Source organism: Cervus canadensis, chromosome 32 (assembly GCF_019320065.1).
Source record: "Cervus canadensis isolate Bull #8, Minnesota chromosome 32, ASM1932006v1, whole genome shotgun sequence".
Taxonomy (NCBI): Eukaryota; Metazoa; Chordata; class Mammalia; order Artiodactyla; family Cervidae; genus Cervus; species Cervus canadensis.
The window spans coordinates 11,521,456-11,529,679 of record NC_057417.1 but is presented as its reverse complement, the minus strand read 5'-3'; the positions used below and the strand labels follow the sequence as shown (position 1 = coordinate 11,529,679).

Here is an 8,224-nt window from a genome sequence, read left to right as displayed (position 1 = left end):
GCCACAATAAAGCTCATTTCCATGTTGGTTTACAGCCTGGGTGGAACACAGGGCACCTATTTTATCAAGGATACAAAGTGCAGGTTTCCTTTTCCTAGAATTGGCATGTTGTTGTTTCCTTGCTAAACTGTGTCCGACTGTTTGCAACACCATGGACTGTAGCTGGCCAGGCTCCTCTGTCCACGGGATTTCCCAGGCAAGAATACCAGAGTGGGTTGCCGTTTCTTTCTCCAGGGGAGCTTCCCAACCCGTGGATCAAATTTGCATCTCCTGTTTGGCAGGAGGATTCTTTACAAATGAACCACCCAGGAAGCCCAGAATTGGCATATACCATTGCAAATAGATCAGTTGTCAGAAATCTAAATGGTAGCTCAGTGAATCACCATTACCTAAACCTTCAAGTGTGCGTTACCTCAGCAGAGGTATGGCTTGGTGACTAAATGTGCTAGTCTCAGAGGCAACCACACTGGGTTCAAATGCCAATCTCGATACTTCCTATGTGGCATATGGCCTCACTTTCCTTATCCATAAAATGAGAATTAAATGAATTAAATGTATATAAGTTAGGTAATGTCTGGCACACAGTAGGTATTCAATAGACATGATGGTGATGATGATAATGGGCTGATGGTGATTTAGAATTAGATCAAGGAAAGAGTTAGAGAAATTATATATATGTTTCTTTTTCTTCATTCTAATTTTTACTCATATATATTTATTTGTATACATAGATATCTTAATTTTTGCATTCATACTATTATCTCTGGTGAGTTATCATCTAACAAATTAACTTTATCAAGTTCCACAATTGCTAGAGAGAAAATCACTGGCTTCTCCCAAAGTCATTTATTAAATTGGAGAGAAAATAAGTAGTATTTTAAACTTTCTAAACAACATGCCAAGGACAGATGGAAGAGGACTAAATGCCATTTGTAGAGTTTGACTAGCATGCGTCTGATTCCTTTAAGGATGGTGGAAGCAATCTCTGAGCAGCTTTGAGAGGGACCTCGCATACACTGAGGTTCCAGGGTGATGGGAAAGGAAGACATCACTATAATCGAACACAGTGATAGTGATTCTGACTTTTCTGGGTCAGGAAAGGAACTGTTAATTTTGTAGGACAAAGAAGGAGGCATGTTTCTTTGTAGGGTGCTAAGCGCAAATTTTTATTGAAAAAATCATGCCATAGAAGGGACTCATGGGTACTTTTTGGTGTGCTGGAAAAATACTACACCTTGACCTGGACAGTGGTACCTGGGTACATATGTAAAGAGTAGTTGAGCTCTACACTTAAAATGTGCATACTTTATCATTTTATGTATTCTGTACCTCTGAGACAGAGAGAGAGAAGGGACAAAGAGTGAGTTGGAATCTACCTAAGTATTCCAAGGAAACACTTATACATTCATATATACAGAAAAAACTTTATATGCAAATACAGTCATCATAGCGTTTTGACAATAGAAATAACATCAGCAACAACCTAATGTTGGACAATATCATCTAAAGGTTAAGTAAATTAGGGCATATTCACTTATTGGAATGTTTATACAACAACTAAAATGTGTGTGGAGAGTTTGCAAAAACATGGAGACATGCTAAAGTTAAATTGGAAAAAAAAGTAGAATGTAAAATCTTTACATGTAATACACAAACATGCTAAAACATGCATAGAAAAATGACAACGGGGAAATACTCCATATTTTAATACTATGTATTTTTTTAAAATTAATGATGCAGGTCAGCTTTCACAGTTGATTTTTTAATTATTTATTTATTTTATTTTTGGCTGGGTTTTCGTTGCTGTGTGCTCCTCCAGTTTCTGTGAAGGGGGCGACTCCCTAGTTGTGGAACACGGACTTTTCACTGTGATGGTTTCTTTTGTTACAGAACACAGGCTCTAGAGCAGGGGCTCAGTAGTTGTGGCGCGTGGGTTTGGCTGTCTCACTGGCATGTGGAATCCTCCCAGACCAGGGATCGAACCCATGTTCCCTGCATTAGCTGGTAGATTCCTATCTACTGCTCCACCAGGGAAACCCAATACTGACTATCTTTGAGTAGTGAATCTATGGATAATTTTGTTTTGCATTTATAATGAATATGTTTAAATTTCATAATGATATAAATATAATTAATGCCTTTAAATTTATAATATGAAAAAAGCAAACATTAGACCAAGAATCAGTCTTGCTGTGACTAATAGCATGGGATGTTTGGAATTACAGACTTGATGTAAGATGCTGGTCTTTTTGTTTTAAAAGGGCAGTCGTTCCTATGGCTAAAACCAATTTCCTAAGGAGATCACCATCAGCTTCAGCATTTCAGCTCAGTAGTATCCTCCCGACATGCAGTTTTGAGATGTGCCTCCTGGTCAGAAAATAGTTGGCTATGTTCTACCAATTAAGGATTTCTCTTTTGTTGCCAGAATAAGCGCTGCTTCAGAAACTTACACATCTCAGAAGTTTCTGTGCAGCCAGTGCTAGATGAAAATGCTGTAACTCAAAGGAACTTTAATCTCCCAAGATGAGATAATACCAATATATGTGTTTTCATAGGAGATTCCTTTGAACCTATAGTTATGAGCATTCCAGGTTTCCTCCAAAACCTTCAACCACAAGGAAAGATTCACATTATGGGAGGAGGACCTTGGAGGAATTTGGACTTGATCATTGAATGAGATTGCTAATGAAGACATAGGTGATGGCAGTATTAACTAATCTCACTGCATTTATCCTTTAGTCATCTATTTATTGTTTATCGAGTACCAGACCTGTGGTAAACTTCACTATGTTTAAGCTTACACTGAAGTGAAGTTACTCAGTCATGTCCAACTCTTTGCGACCCCATGGACTGTAGCCTACCAGGCTCCTCCCATGGGATTTTCCAGGCAAGAGTACTGGAGTGGGTTGCCATTTCCTTCTCCAGAGGATCTTCCCCACCCAGGGATCGAACCCGGGTCTCCCGCATTGTAGGCAGACGCTTTACCATCTGAGCCACCAGGGAAGTCCTACAAGCTTGCACTAGAAGTTGGCAAATAACTTTCATCTTGCATGCCAAATTTGATCAGTTGGTAATGGTGGCCTTGAGGGCTCTGCTGGAAAAGATTCTGGAACTGTATCCAAACTCAAATAAAAAGAGCAATGATTGATTAGTAATGTCTGCTGTTATTGTGGACAGGGGAATTGGGGGGTGTGTGCCACACATTTTCTGGGCCTACTGGATTATTTCTGCCAATTTAATGATCGTCACCTCTGCTTTGACACATGCCCTATTTCCTACAGGTTGAAGAACCCAATTTCTCTCCATGTTAACATCACTGGAGAAACATTACCAGATGAGGACAAAAGGGTAAGTGTTGGCTATCTGCTCAATGCTAGACCTTATACACGAGTCTCTTTACAAATAATGAGTCATAACATCTCAGGATATCCCTTTAAGTTGAGTATTTTTATTGCCTTTTGACAGACGACGACTGAGACTAAGAGAAAGGAAACAACTTTTCAAAGCAACACAGTCACAGCAGGATTGCTCATTGATCCAATGAACAATTTGGGCTTAACATGGAACCAAATAAAATATGATCCAATAACAACGTGGGCTCAACATGGAACCAAATAAAATATGATAGTGTCCTCTACTTTTCAGAAGGTCATAAAGCTAATCCTGTTAATTATTGATAATTACTCTTAGGAAAATGGATCCCTATGGAGAAATAGGTAATCCAGTTTACTCATTAAGACAAAATAAGGCACTGTCTGTTCCATTTTCTGCCCACCTCCAGAGTGACTGGTGTCATTTGGTGAGGGTGGCACTCATGTCATCCAAGCAACCAGCCCAAAGCTTTATGATCTTGGCTACAAATGTACCCTCTATGGCTGAGCCCCAGGAAAATCCACCCCTACCCTGTTTTTCAGTCTGGTTCCAATGTCTGTTATTATTTGGTAGACCAGTCATTGCCTCATAAAATCACATATAATTACATCTTATTAAACATTTACTATGTGCCAGTCCCTCTGCTAAGAGCTCCAGCTGTATCACTGCATTGCGTCCTCGCAGCATCCCTGTGACAGAGATGGTATAGTTATCCTGTTTAGACACATAAGTGATACGAGATTTCAGGGCAGAGAAACTCAGTGAAAGTCACATGAGTGGTAAAGTAGGCCCGGGGCTCCAACCTAGGCAATCTGACTCCCAAGTCTGTGGATCAACTCCAGTCTAAATGATTTAACTGACTTTTATTTCTTTCCAATTTCCAACACATCTTCTTTAGTGGGTTAACCTAAAATCAGCCTCTAAGACGAAGGTTTAAGTGGAAGTAATTTGGTATGAAATGCCAGTACAGGAATGGGAAATTGAGGCAAGGGAGGGAAGGAAGCCTGTAAAATGTATCTCCTGGAGCAAGTCATTACTGCGGGAAACTGGAATTTCAGGTCCAGTTGGAGAACTCTGGGAAGTACCATGCAAAATGTGCCTCTAGGGCAGAGAGCTTTTTACATTTATATTGGTAAGGTATTTATACACTAATTCTTAGCAGTTATTGGCTGAAGGCTACTCTCAAAGGACATGAGTTCCTTGGCACTTCAGTCTGCCACACATGGGCAGAGTGAGTATTGGTGGCCAGAAAAAGCCTTGAGGCCAACAGATCTAAGCTGGAGGTGGAAGCCAGGGAGACTGTATGGAAACCCACAGGCTTAGAGAACGGGAGCAGACATCAGCAACTCCCTGAGTCCTCTTTCTTCCTCATTTTATTTATAAACAACTTTATTGAAGTGTAAATTATAGACTAACATTTCTCCATTTTAATTGTATAATCATTTTTAGCCAGCTTAATGAGTTGCCTGACCATCACCATAATCTATCTTTAGAGCATTTTCATCACCCTAAGAAGAACCCGCCTGCCCATTTACAGTTAATCTCTGTCCCCATTCTCAGCTCCTGACAAGCACTAATCTATTTTCTGTCTCCATGGATTTACCTTTTGTGAATATTTTACCTAAGTGGGATCATACAATATATGATTTTCTGTGTAAACGAGAAAATCTCTCTCCAAATGGTTCAGGGTATAGATAGGAAGTAAAAAAAAAAAAAAAAAAAAAACCAATGGGCAAGAGCTTAGCAAGTAACTTTTTGGTGAGCGAGAGGGAGATATTCTAGATGAAGTGACCAATGATTGCATTACAATAGGTGACTAAGAGACACCCCATGCTTGGCCTAGAGTTCCATCTTCCCCAGGATACATTTGCTCCTATGAGCTTTTGAATCTATGTATTTTCAAGGTATCTTTTCAACACAAAAGACTAGCAGCCAGCAAGCTGTTGGCTGAGACCTTGATGCCCATTAACCCACTAACCTCAGCACCGAAATAAATGGGACTGACTCAGGAAATCCTATATTGTTAAATAGATCAAATAACTTCTTGGGAGCCGAAGAATTCAGTCTTTGGAAGCAACTGATGTATGGAGAGATCTTGTTTCCCTACTGGCCTGCCAATTCCCTCATAGTTTCCTCTCTGTCTTTGTAGAAATTAATTACCTAGAAACAAAACTAAACTAAACTTGATGAAGGGAAAAAATGAGCAGAACAACTGGCTAACTGGTCAACCGCAATATGCATTCTGCAGACCTCCTGCCATCCCCTGTGTCTGTTGGGTAAACTGGTTGCAGTTCCCCATGCACATGGGCAGAATTAGCCCACAACTTCTGATAAGCACAATGGATTAGGATATGGGATGTGGTCCACCCCATCTCACCCAAAGCAGACTCTGACTTCGCTGCTGAAGGTCATTTTCTCTGAGCTGCTCCTACTCGTTGATTCTTGACTAACCCACAAAGGAGAAGCTTGGCTGTTTTCCCCTGTCATGTGCAATTTGTAAATATCACTTGCTCACCTTTGCATTATGAACCAATTGAGAAATAGGCACAGGAACAAACAGCTGTGAAAGTATCAACGTTGTTGTTGGTAACACAGGGCTGGAAGCTGTGTCTTGGACCTGTGACCCCAATCTGTCCCTGCACCTGGATCCTGGGACCCTCTGGAGAGGAACAAGAAGTGAGTAGAACAGGTGCTCCCAGCAGCTTCAGGGGAGCTGTTCTGGGGCCCAGAGTGGAAACAGAGAGAGAGGGACACCCTCTTCTGTCCCCATAAGCATGAAAGTGACCGTGCTAGTTGCTTACTCATGTCTGACTCTTTGCGACCCCATGGACTGTAGCCCACCATCCTCCTCTGTCCCTGGAATTCTCCAGGCAAGAATACTGGAGTGGGTAACCATTCCCTTCTCCAGGGGATCTTCCCAACCCAGGGATTGAAACTGGGTCTCCCACATTGCAGGCAGAGTCTTTAGCATCTAAGCCACCTGGGAAACCTTGTCTCTACAAGGCCAACCCCAAGCCCTGACCCAGGCATGCTGACTCCACATGGGACACCCTCACTCTTTTTTCCTCTTGTGTTAATGCTTCTCCAGGGATGTTAACTTGGATAGAAATTCGGTTCCTTCAAGCTGAAGGATACAGAGCATGTGTCAAGGCCTAAGTGACCATCATTGAGCTGGCAGAAACAGGCCAGAGACATGGCGAATATGTGGCACAATTGCCTTAGTAATGTGGATGGGCCTCATCCAATCAGTTGAAGGCCTGGATAGAACAGAAAGATGGGGCTCCCCTGAGCAAAAGGGAATTCTCCAGCAGACTGCCTTCACATCAGTGCTGTCCCATTGACTCATGGGCCTCTAGCCAGCCAACCCCACTCTAGATTTGGGCTTACCAGCTTCCATAACTTCATAATTTTGTAAGCCAATTCCTTACAATAAACCTCTTTCCATATATATATATGTATATGTATACACACACACAGACACACACACATCCTGTTGATTCTGTTTCTCTGGAGAACACCGACATGGCAAGCAGATCTTAGCTACCTAGTTGACAATATGAACTTGCTTAGAAGTGGGGAAAAGATTTGGAAGTAGCTGGAATAGGAAGATGGGTGAAGGCAGAGAAGGTAGAAGACCCCAAGTATCCTCTCCCTGGCTTTGCTGAGGTCTGGCTCAGGTCACTATGGCCATCTTTTGATGGAAGAGTTCCTCACTCCAGAGAACTCCTGGACTGATACAGGCCCAGGACAACATTTGATGTCTGGATTCTCATGAACCAGCCAGAGCGACATCCTGACCCTGGCTGGTGGGATGACTTCAGTAAATTCAGAAAAGCTCTGTTGACACTGACCTGTCAATAGGACTCAGTCCTGTCCAGGATGGAGAAATAGGAGAAGAGGTGGGATTCAGAGGCTGAAGACTGAAAAGGAAAGGATTCCCAAATGAGGGGGCCCACTCCTCTGAAATGGTCAATCAGCTTTGTAGCATTGACTTAAGACCCCAGAATCTTAGCCTGAGACCCTACAGAATTGCCCCACTATCCCTAGCTGCGGCATCCCTTCAGTAATTCTTTTCTTCTCAGCCTTTGATTTATGGATTCTTTCTGTTTCTGTCATTCCTGTGGCTACAATACAGACAAAAGTCTCCTAAACTTCAGTCATTGCAAAAATCCTCCATGGACTGTCATTTCTGTGAACCATTCTGACTCTGGTTTGCTCACTAGTATTGTTTCTTTAGATGGACTCATTCTTTTTTTTAAAAGGTGCATTTATTTAAAAAGGAAATGTCATATCAGTTCTTTAAAAGGGAAAGCTATTTTTCCTGGCCTTGATGAAGAAGTCACTGGAAAAACAAATACAAAATGGAAAATAAGCCAGGCTTTATATTCTAGTTAGTTAGCTTGATAGCTGTCTTTGTTCAAAGAACAGACCTGTAAGGTTTGGAGAAGTATTAAAGTCCTTAGCACCTAGCTGAGACAGTCTCCCTGGCTGATCAGAGTGATTGGAAGACATCTGAAAAGAGAGTTGCTTTCTCTAGGAATAATTCAGTGCTGTTACACCAGCCCAGGTCATATCTGAAGCCATGCTACTTTATCAATGGCATGCAGTTCAAACTGCTGAGGAAACACAGCTTTGGGGTGGGGGGGGGTGCTTTGTTTCTCTGGACTTTACCATGTTCCCTGAAATGTCATATCTGGAAATCCTAACTCCCAGCATCCCAGGATGCAATACGGAGATATGGTCTTTAAGAGGTAATTGAGTTAAAATGGGGTATGCCTTTACAAGACGTGGAAATGTGGACACAGACACGGACAGAGGGAACACTGTATAAACACACAGAGAGAAGAAGGCC

The 8,224-nt window shown here is 41.8% G+C and overlaps 1 long non-coding RNA gene and 1 other non-coding gene across 3 annotated transcripts in view; one reads left to right on the top strand and one right to left on the bottom strand.

The window, feature by feature from the left end:
• Positions 1-2,931: 2,931 nt before the first annotated feature.
• TRNAC-ACA lies at positions 2,932-3,003 on the bottom strand. The gene has a single exon. It is a non-coding gene; the product is annotated as a tRNA-Cys (tRNA).
• Positions 3,004-3,280: 277 nt separating this feature from the next.
• The window catches only part of LOC122433473, a 106,589-nt gene continuing 101,645 nt past the window's right edge, over positions 3,281-8,224 (top strand). Inside the window, exons 1-2 of one of the 2 annotated variants that reach the window (XR_006267104.1) lie at positions 3,288-3,348; positions 5,968-6,048. This is a non-coding gene — a long non-coding RNA (uncharacterized LOC122433473). Of the gene's footprint in view, positions 3,349-5,967; positions 6,049-8,224 lie in introns of both variants that reach the window. The other variant, XR_006267105.1, reaches the window with a different exon arrangement.